Source organism: Camelus ferus, chromosome 31 (genome assembly GCF_009834535.1).
Source record: "Camelus ferus isolate YT-003-E chromosome 31, BCGSAC_Cfer_1.0, whole genome shotgun sequence".
Lineage (NCBI taxonomy): Eukaryota > Metazoa > Chordata > Mammalia > Artiodactyla > Camelidae > Camelus > Camelus ferus.
Genome location: NC_045726.1, coordinates 19,982,069 through 19,992,784, shown reverse-complemented (window position 1 = coordinate 19,992,784; position 10,716 = coordinate 19,982,069). Strand labels below are relative to the sequence as shown.

General features: G+C 44.1%; 1 non-coding gene across 1 annotated transcript; it reads left to right on the top strand.

The window, feature by feature from the left end:
* Nucleotides 1-3,531: 3,531 nt before the first annotated feature.
* On the top strand, nucleotides 3,532-3,603 carry LOC116660836. Its single transcript, XR_004316488.1, has one exon. It is a non-coding gene; the product is annotated as a small nucleolar RNA SNORD36 (small nucleolar RNA).
* The last annotated feature ends 7,113 nt before the right edge of the window (nucleotides 3,604-10,716 follow it).

Genomic DNA, 10,716 nt, shown 5'->3' with positions numbered 1-10,716 from the left:
TGATATTACTAGATGACCCTCACCTGGCCAATTAAAAATGCTTGCTCTGACCTCACCATAAATGTGAATTTTCTTGTGGGGGTCACTCAGCTCAATCAGAAAAATGAGTTAAAGTTCAGTCAAATGCTATACCTCTCATTTATTGGAACGAAACCTCCAACAATAATGATCTGGATTTGTGTGGCTAACACAAGTCTATAATGGTTTAAGTTTAAATGTCCCTTTATGTTGGGAGAAATTAAAGCATACTTAGGCTAACCAGCCTAGTAACCTTAGGAAATTGGGTTGAGAGCCTTATGAACAATGCCAATATATCATTTACCTTAAAGATAAAGATTTGTGCAGAACAGACTATGTAAGACTCCTTTGGGATATAATGGGTTGCACCTTATGGAAGTCCTTGGCTTACATACTTACTTATGACATTACTAATATGACTACCTACTTTACATGTACTTCTGCTTGTTATATTATTTCTTCATCACCAAATATATGACTGAGTCTTTGATACAATGATGACAAGTTTGAAGCATTTGGCAAGATACACAGTTCTCTATGAGATCAATGATTGCAATAGTCTAATTTCAGATGTAAGAAGAAACAAAAATAGAGAATAATTTCCTGGATAATAACAGACTAGTAAGAAAGATGATACAGAGAGTTTTATGTTTTGTTTTTTTTTTTTTTGCTTTAAATATTTTGAAATATGGTTAATTTACAATATTTCACTAGTTCCCAGTGGGCCACAGAGAAAGATAGATAGATAGACATTAGATAGATAGATAGATAGATTGATGTTAGATAGATAGATAAATAGATAGAAAATATATTTTTTCACGTTATTTTTATTGTAGGTCTTTACAGAATACTAAATACAGTCCCCATTGCTATACAGTAGGACTTTGTTTTTCATCCATTTTATATACAGTAACATATATTTTGCTAATACCAAACTCGTAATTTATCCCTCTACCCTTTCATGACTATGGGTGTAATTTCTGTGCCTGTGGGTCTACTTCTATTTTGTAGATACGTTCATTTGTGTCATTACTTTTTTTTTTGGATTCCATATATAAGTGATATAACATAAAAACCAAAATTTAAAAAGTAAGACATTAAAAGGATAGCAAAATCTTCGTTACACTTATGATGAAAGTCTAAATGTTATTAGCCTCATTTCCTTGCAGGGAAATTGCAATTTAACCATTTATTAAATCTCCAATTTGCCTCTGAATTTGATTTAAATATTCTTTTTCCTCAAGTAATTAACAATGATCGGTATAACCAACCATTCTCAATGGACTTACCAGTCAGCACCTTAGTGATTGGTACTCAAAATAACCCCTACAATGCCATTGGTGTTTCTTCCGGAGGCAAAAAGTAATTATGCTTACAGTTATTTATTTTGATAAAACCAGCTTATCCTCTAGCAAAGGGACCAAAACTCAGTATTGCCTTAAATATAGTCGCTACCATGATAGCTGGAGAAACAAACATGAGTGTGTCGACTAAGAATGCTGCCTGCTGTATCAGAAAAACAAAGAATTTCCTGGCCATGAAGACTTCAGCTATTGCAGCAGACCCCTAGAGTGCACCTGAGGGGACTCAGGAAGGGAAAAAGAATGGTGCTGGACCTAGAGAATAAAGATGCATATTAAAGGAATGATTCCAACAAACCCAGTTTCTTGTATCTTCCCATAGAAAGAAAAATACTAAATTTATTAAGTTGAGTTGTATTTTCTTTAACTAACAGCAATCTTTTGATGTTCTGACTACCTGCTTTTGTTGCAAAAGAGCTATATAAACTGGCTCATCCCTTACCACTTCAGAGCAGTCCTTTCTTCAGCTATCTGAGAGGCTGCCTCCCAGGTGAAGTTTGCAGAGTATCTGCCAAACAAAACATAATTCTCAACTTTTGCATTGTGTGTGTGATGCAGTGAACAATTTTGGTGATCAGCAGTCACCCACAGCAGACTTCTCTCCTCCACCTGAAATCTATGAGGATCCACATCCTTGGTACCATCAGAGGATTCTTGGGCTCATTGGTGAGTTCAGGAGGATTTGAGGGGATTTCTCTTGGTTCTAGGGTCTTCTGTTATTGTTTGATGATCCTGTTTAATTCAGAGGTGTTAAACTCCTCTCTAAAAGAGTAGGTTATCCTTGAAATTTAGTTTCAAGAAGAGATACCTAGGTTATCCTCAGTGAAAGAGACACTGGGAAGAATTTTGATCCAATGAACTATACTCAGTGAAAGACACTGGGGAGATTTTTCTTAGTTTGGACACTGAGTGGTTTTATCCCCAGTTGAAAGCCTGGGGAGAGTTTGTTCTGTTAAAAGAACACTGAATAGGGTTAGACTGGATAATTAGAGGAAGGACAGCCTGTCATTTTCCCATGAATTTGTTACTTTAACAGAGATTGTAAAACTAAAACTGAAATCATACGGGAGATTTACAACTCAAGGAAGGTACGCTCCTCTTGATTGGCACCAGCTCTCTCAGGCACACTGAGAAACTTACAGGAGTGATAGAAACAATGCCTCACACTGTTGCAGGAAAATGGGGCATGAGAAGATGGTCTTGACCCAGGTCTTGGGTGAGTCCTTGAGATGTGCCCCATCAAGCGAGGGTCCTTGTGTTTACCCAGGAATGATACTAAGAGCAAGCCATAGTAAAGGGAAAGTTGATTTATTCAGGGAGATACATTCTGGCAGTGTGGGATTCAGAAAGGAGAGCATACCTAGGGCATGTGGTTGTCTCAGAAAATGGGAGCAGACCCAGAAAGTGAGTGTGTGGGGTATTGTTTTTATGGGATTAGTTATTACATATGTTAATAAGTGGGAGGACTCTTACAACTGTTTGGGGGAAGGGACAGGGATTCCCAGGAACTGGGCCACAACCCACTTTTTGACATTTTATAACCAGCCATGGAACTCTCTTGGTGCCTGTGGCTATGTACTTTAGCACGCTAATGTAAGACAATAATGAGCCTATAATCCAGCCCAAGGACTACTGGAAGTCAAATATTCCTGCATCTGCAGCTGAGTTCGTTCTAACCAGTTTATGTCCCGTTCTCAATTGCTTTGTAATTCTTTTAATGGTTGAGCCCTGCCTCCTTCCCTCCTATCTCAATAACATGCAGTTGTCCCAGTAGGTAAACACACTATTTTAATTAAAGTTTGCTCTCCTGGGGACACAAATAGGAACTGGCCATTCCCCATCAGAACACAGGTGGTAGTCTTATACTACCAGGAAAAGAACCTAAGAAACAATGAATAATGGAGGTGGAATGACTCTGGAGAAAAGCCCCAGGGGAATTAAGCTCACAACACTGCTCAACTACATGATCATTAACAGTTATTTTATTTCAACAAACTGACCCTAGAGTGGAAAATAAAGCTTTTGGAACAAGAAAAAGGACAGATTACCAGCTCCCAACTAACACCCCAGGCAGGTTCATGTACAATATATGTATGGAAATGATACCTGCAAATATTTGCCTCACTCAGGAAGCTATAATAAAGGATATCTGTTGCAATGATGTGAATTTCTCACTGAATTAACCTTGAAGTGCAAGAACATGAGCTTTTTAACCCTGAGCAATTGCTGCCACATTAGCTTTTAAGTTACTACTTTTGGTTGAAATACACTCAAACTGACGATGCTGTCTTCCAGCTGGTTGTCTTCCTGCTTGCCCAGTGTTGGAAGATGTGTGTTCCCTACTGCATCGTCAAGGGGAAGGCCAGGCTGGGGCTCCTGGTCCACAGGAAGACCTGCACAACTGTTGCCTTCACGCAGGTGAACTCAGAAGACAAAGGAGCCCTGGTCAAGCTGGTGGAAGTCATCAGGACCAATTACAATGACAGATATGATGATACCCGCTGTCACTGGGGAGGCAATTTCCTGGGTCCAAAATCAGTGGCTTGCATTGCCAAGCTGGAAAAGGCAAAGGCCAAAGAACTGACCACGAAACTGGGCTAAGCGTAGCCTACCAAGTTTTCTGTACATAAGAGTAACAAAACTTCTTCAGCCAGTGGGGGAAAACGTAAATGATACCTCAACATGAAATGGCCAGCCAGGGCTCTATTGAATTTCCAAAACTAATGCTTGGTTTGTCTGCTTGTTTGTTTTTGCATATGCAACTAGAAAAAGACAGTTATAAGCTCAAACAGCCTGAATGAGATACTTATTCTGATTGGTGTTTAGAAGTTTCTAGAGGAAGAAGTGATAAAATACCTCCTTTGCAGGAAACCAAAAAAGAGATTGCTAGAAACTATATTGGAATTTCTTAAAGAACCTGCGTCTTCTATCTGAACTGCCTAACCCAGAAGTTATGCCTCTCTTTCTTCCATCAAAACTGCCTCTGCTTCTTCTCCTTCCTCAGTAAAGGAAGAAATATAATCAGCTGTAAATTAGCTGCCTTTAAAGAGGACTCTGTTACTGGAGGAGAAAAGCCATCTGACATCCACTCCCAGGAGGCAAACAGAACTTAGAGCTTTAGCTAAGGAATTTCCCAAAGCTACTTAAGAGCCATTGAGATTTGCTAAGATGCATGAATGATTCACTTGAACCTGAGACTGGGTTTTCAGATCTATGTTAATTACTATAGTGATTAGTTTCTGTAAAATAAAAGAGTGGATGGAGGAAGCAGAATGAACAGAGCCCTTAACTAATATTGATTCACAGAAGTTGCAGGCTCAAATTGAATGAAAGGAATTTGCTTATAAACTACTCAGACTTGTATCTGAAAAACACTGCAAACCATATCAGTAAACAAAGAATTGTGAAGTCATCAAGTCATCAAGTCATCAGTCACTGCCACCATTCCCCAGTGAAGACAAGCCTGCAGCCCAGCCTATGCAGCCACTCACAATGCTGCACTCTGAGGGGACTCAGAATAAGAATGGACAGGATAATGTTCCCAGATAGCTAGATATTTGTCAAAGGAATAAATTCAATGAGCCCAAATGTTTGCTTCCTCTCCTACATAGGAGAGCACTGAATTCTTTAACTTGAGATGCCTGGCTTTCTTTAGATAACAAGTAATCTTTTATTGTGCCACCTACCTGGTCTTTGTTGTAAAACTCCTGTGTTTCTTAGCTCCTTCCCTATCTCTTTGGAGCAGTACCTCAGGGCAATCTTAGAGGCTCAAAGTGGCTGGATGCCTCAAAAATGTCCACCGAATAAAACGTAACTCTCAACATTTAGGTTGTGCATTTATTTCAGTCAACAGTTTTGGCAACAATGACCAAGGCACCCAGAGCAGACTGTGTTACTTCACCTGAACTGTACAAGGGAACACAGTCTTGGTACCAGCAGAGGCCCATTTTGCCCATCAATCTAGTCAGGGAGTCCATACGGATTTGGGTGAATCTCTCCCGGTTCTCATATATCCCATATTGGTTGACCATCCTGAGTTTTACTTGGCAATGTTTCCAGGAACCAGACCCTCCAGCTAAAAGATACTGGGGGAAATGACCACCCAGCAAAGACCCGCTGGGTGGGGCCTGGTTGAAAGTCACCAGGGGAATACCCACCTAGAGGATACATCCTAGGTAGGGCTGGTTGAAAGACACCAGGGAAATACCCACCCAGTTGAGACATCCCAGGTGGGATCTGTTTGAAAGATACTGGGATCTGGACTGAGAGGTTAGGAAATAGGCTGGCCTAATGTTTCCTCAATTTGGTAACTTTCATTAAATTTGTCAGGATAAAAGTAAAAGTCTTAGGAGCCTTTTGACTCCAAAGATGGCACCCCTCCCCTGACTGGCAACGCCTTTCTCAGAGCACTGAGAAATTTGCAGGGGTGATGGCGACCAAGACCACATGCCATGCAGCTGTCCTTGAGGGGAAACCCACTAGTGATTTTATTCTGACTATGAAGGAAATGCTGAGCTGGGCTAGCAAGATAACTCACAAGTCTAAAGATGTGAAAGAATAGCTGGGCTAGGCAAACAAGGTAACTCACAAATCTAAGTATCGGAATACTGATCTGAGTTCTGCTGGACTAACTCTTAAACTTAAGTTAATTAATATTGGTTTGCTGTTCATGATTTTTTTGTTTTTGCTAGCCAACTGGATTTTCAATGATATATATATGGCTTTGGAATGTTGGTTTGCTGTCTCCCTGCCTCCACTTTTGTTATAATAATGCAGCTAAAGCTGTTCAATGCCTATTGGCTGAATACCCCAAGGCTTGTACTTTACCCTATAAAACCTCATGCACACATCTTGGAGGTGCTCAGTGCTTTGGAGCAGAATCCCCTCTGAGCCCGCCGGCATAAGACATCTGAATACACCAACCCTATCGAGTGGTGCTTGTTTCTTGGCTGGCCTGTCATTTCCATAACATTTCTGGAGGCCCCAGGGAGATACAACTATGCTGACCCCTTGAGCCACTGGACCGGTGGCTCCAGCCAACTGGGGGCAGAACGCCTGCAGCGAACGATGTAGAGCCGCCCGACGGTATTCCGGGTTCTCCTTCATGATGGCAGCTCGGCCCCCAGTTGGCTGGGCAACAAGCAGAGCCAGACTCCATGGAGGGACAGACAGACTCAACAGGTGGCCATTCCGGACAAGGTAGGAACCCCGAGGAGGAATCAAGTCCTGTCCCGTTGGGCAGAAGAGGAGGCTGATCCCCTCCTACAGGAAACAGGATATTGGTATTGGTGGGAGGACTGTGGTTAACCTGTGTGTGTGTGTGTGTGTGTGTGTGTGTGTGTGAATGAGCGGCCTGTAAAGCATGCAATCAGGCTGCAAATTGTAGCTCCACAGCATTCTGCTATGGAGTTCAAGAGAGACCCAACCTGTGGTTCCGTGGTGACTTCATATGGCTCAGGGCGGTATCGGTCCCTCAGGGTCCCAATCAGGGTCAGTGGCTTATATTGAGCCCCAAAAGCTAAGAACACCTTTGTCCCTGCCTGGGGAGCAGCCAGGCAGATTCAACAAAATCCCTCCCTTGTCTTGTCTAAGATACCAGCACATGGTGGCTACACTGGGAGGGAAAAACACATAGACAGCCAATGAGTCAAAGCCCCTGTGCCCTCAGAGGCTAGGATGCAATTTCTTTGAGAAGTCTCCTATCTGATTCTGTCACAGAACACCTGAGACTTATTGTTCCCTTACTGAACTGACCCAAGTAGTGCCCCATTTGCCTAGCCTCAGAAGCCCAGGACTCAAGTTTAGAAGACGAATCCCTTCAGGACCGGGCTCACCCAGCCATGGAGGTCCCTTTTCTAGTCCATTTGTTTACAATCCACCATCAGTCCCACGCCCTTGATAAGTTAGTTCAGGATATAGAGAGGATTTAATGAAGAAAATCCCTGGAATTGCTTGAGGCCTTGAGCTCCAGAGACATCAGCTGTGACTGGAACCCAGACTCCCTGGCCAAATTAGCCTTCAGACAACTCATAGACCCAGCAAGAGAGCAGTCTCTTTGGAAACTCCAGTGTTTTGAAGAGTGAAGATGGGAAAAGATATAAAGGCTACCTTCCCAAACATCTAAAGCAACAGATCTATATCCTTAAACATCTGGAAAGAATGGGAGGCTCTAAGTCAAAACCCACCACTCTAGGCTGCATGATTAAGAATTTCAAAAATGGGATCTCAGGAGACTGTGGAATTTGAATGACCTTTGGCAGGCTCCGCACTTTGAGCTTGAATGGCCGGCCTTTGGAGTCTGATGGCCTTTGGAGGAACTCTGGACTTAGCAACAGTGCGAGCAGTGTATCAAATAATCACTGGAACCCCAGGCCACCCAGATCAATTCCCTTACATTGACTCCTGGCTGAATATCACCCAGACTCTACCCTCATGGATTCGGTTCTGCTGAAATGGACCTGGACAATGCAAGATATTATCAGCTCAGCCAGTCCAGGCCAAAAAGACAGACAGAAAATAAGCCTATTTTCCAGGGAGATGCAGAAGACGAGATGTGCCTACACCCTCCATATGCCCCCAGGGCATGGACACCTCCAGTCCCACTGGAGACACTACCACCCTCTGTGACACCACCTCCCCAACCTGAGGACCCAGAGGCAGAGACCAGCCCCCAGCCTGAGCCAGTAGGAAGGAGACTCCACTCAGCACAAGCTGGGAAGCCAGCACCACCGACACTCCAAGTGCCACTGCGGGAGACACAAGGGCTGCAGCAAGTTGGGGAAGACGGGACTGTTCAACCCAGGCACCCCGTAGTCTACCATCAACACTTTAGCACCATAGATCTCCACAATTGGCGTCATCATACTCCTTCCTACTCTGAAAAGCCGCAGGCTATGATTGACCTCGTAGAGTCTATCATTCCATTCTCACCGGCCCACCTGGGAAGATGTCCGCCAGCTGCTCCTGACTCTTTTCAATACGGAGGACAGGAGATGCATTCTCCCTGAAGCACGAAAATGGCTGCAGGGCCGAGCCCCTGGGAACACAATGGATGTTGAGGGGTGGGCCATGACACATGCCCCTGACACCAGACCAGTTTTGGACTTTAACACCTAAGAAGGAAGAGAAGCACTGCGTGAGTACTGGGAGGCCATCCTACAAGGGCTAAGAGTAGGAGCCAAGAAGCCAACTAACATGTCTATAACGACCACGGTGACCCAGAGGCCAGACGAGACCCCATTGACTTCTATGAGAGAATACATGAAGCATTTCGAGTCTACACTCCTTTTGATCCTGAGGCCCAAGAAAAACATCCTATGGTCAATGCTGCCTTCGTAGCCCAATCATGCCCAGATTTATGCCGGAAACTCCCAAAACTGGATGGATTCTCAGGTTTAAACGCTACACAGCTGCTGGAAGTATCAAACAAAGTTTTGTAAACCGAGAACGGGAAGCCCAACGAGAGGAAGACCAGCGAATGAAGCAGAAGCTGCACTCATTGCAGCAGCCCTGGGGAAAACAAGCTTCAGCCACAATCCTACAACACCCAGGAAGATGGGACCACAAACATGGATGCCCCTGGGCCGAGACCATTGCGCATACTGCCAGGAGACAGGACACTGGAAAAACGAGTGCCCAAAGAGAAAGGATGGAAAGAGAGCACCCCTCAAAAGACCTACTTATCAGCTGGAGCCACCAGCCAGTAATCACATCGGACTGGCTAGGGTCGAGTCAGAACAGCGGAGACCAGGATCCCTGCCGCTGGGCCCCCCGGAACCCAAGGTCAAGATGTTTACAAGGGGCCAAACAATGACTTTTATGGTGGACAAAGGAGCAGTGTATTCTGTGATGTCCCAAATTGTAGCGACCCTGACTAAGAAAATGGAGACTATTGTAGGGGCTACTGGGGACTTCAACTGCCTGCCATTTCTGTGAACAATGATCCTGTCAAGCAGGGGCCATCTAGTGGCACATGAATTTTTATATTTGCCTGAATGCCTGATACCATTAACTCGGAAGAGACCTTCTATCTAAATTGGCGGCACAATATACCTTCGTCCCCAGGGAACAGGCACATCTGACCGTACAGTGAGAGTCTGAGTCTAGCCATCTCAGTTCCCCGAGAAGAACAGTGGCATCTGTGTGAGAGTAGAAAACTCTGGGGAAATCCTAGCAAACTCCTGGAAAAGTTTCCTTTAGTCTGGGCTGAAAATAGATCACCAGGCTTGGCACATAATCAGGGACCTCTGGTGATTGACCTCAAACCTGGAGCCATCCCAGTCAGACAGAAGCAATATTCAATGCCTCGAGAGGCCCCCCTAGGAATCCAGAAGCATATACAGCGCCTCCGACAAGAGGGAATCCTAACTGAGTGCAGATGTCTTTGGAACACACCATTGCTCTTGGTGAAGAAAGGAGAAGGAACAGACCATCAGCCAGTGCAGGACTTATGAAAAGTGAATGAAGTAGTCACTACAATACATCAAGCAGTGCCAAATCCATACACTCTTCTAGGCCTCAATCTGACAGATGCTAAGTGGTTTTCATGCCTAGACCTTAAAGAAACTTTCTTCTGTCTTCGACTCACACCTGTGAGCCAACCCATATTCTCAATTGAATGGGAGGATCCCCATACTGGAGGAAAACTCAACTGTCATGGACAAGTCTCACCCATGTCTTTAAAACCTCGCCCATCTTGTTAGGAGTGACACTAGCCTCAGATCTTGTAAAATTCCCTGGGGAGATATTGAACTGTAATCTGCTCCAGTATGTGGATAACTTGCTGTTAGCCGCCCCAGTGAAAAAGCCTGTTGGAAAGGAACCTGAACCCTCCAAGTATTACTCCAAGCATCTGGAGTGCAAGGTCTCATGGAAAAATTCCCAGATCTGCAAAAAGACAGTCAAATACCTGGGATTTATTATCTCAGAGGGACACCAAGCCCTAGGATCAGAACGAAAACAAGTTATTTCTGCCATACCTTGACCAGAAACAGAAATAAATTCTGCGAGTTTTCCTGTCCAGAGCTGGGTTTTGCCAGCTCTGGATCCCCGGGTTACCAGATGTAATACGAGAGTTAAACCTGTTTGTACATGAAAGAGGCCAAACCGCTCTTGGCATTCTAACTCAGAATATGGGGCTATGGCAGTGCCCTGTGGCCTATTAATCTAAAAGACTGGGCCCTGAAGCATCAGTATGGCCACCCTGCTTATGGGCCCTCGCTGCCACAGCGCTCCTGATCAGTAAGGCAAAAACAAAAAAAACACAAAAAAAAAACCTCACACTGGGACAGACTTAAATGGTAAAAGTGCCCCATTCTGTGGTGGCCCTGATGAACGG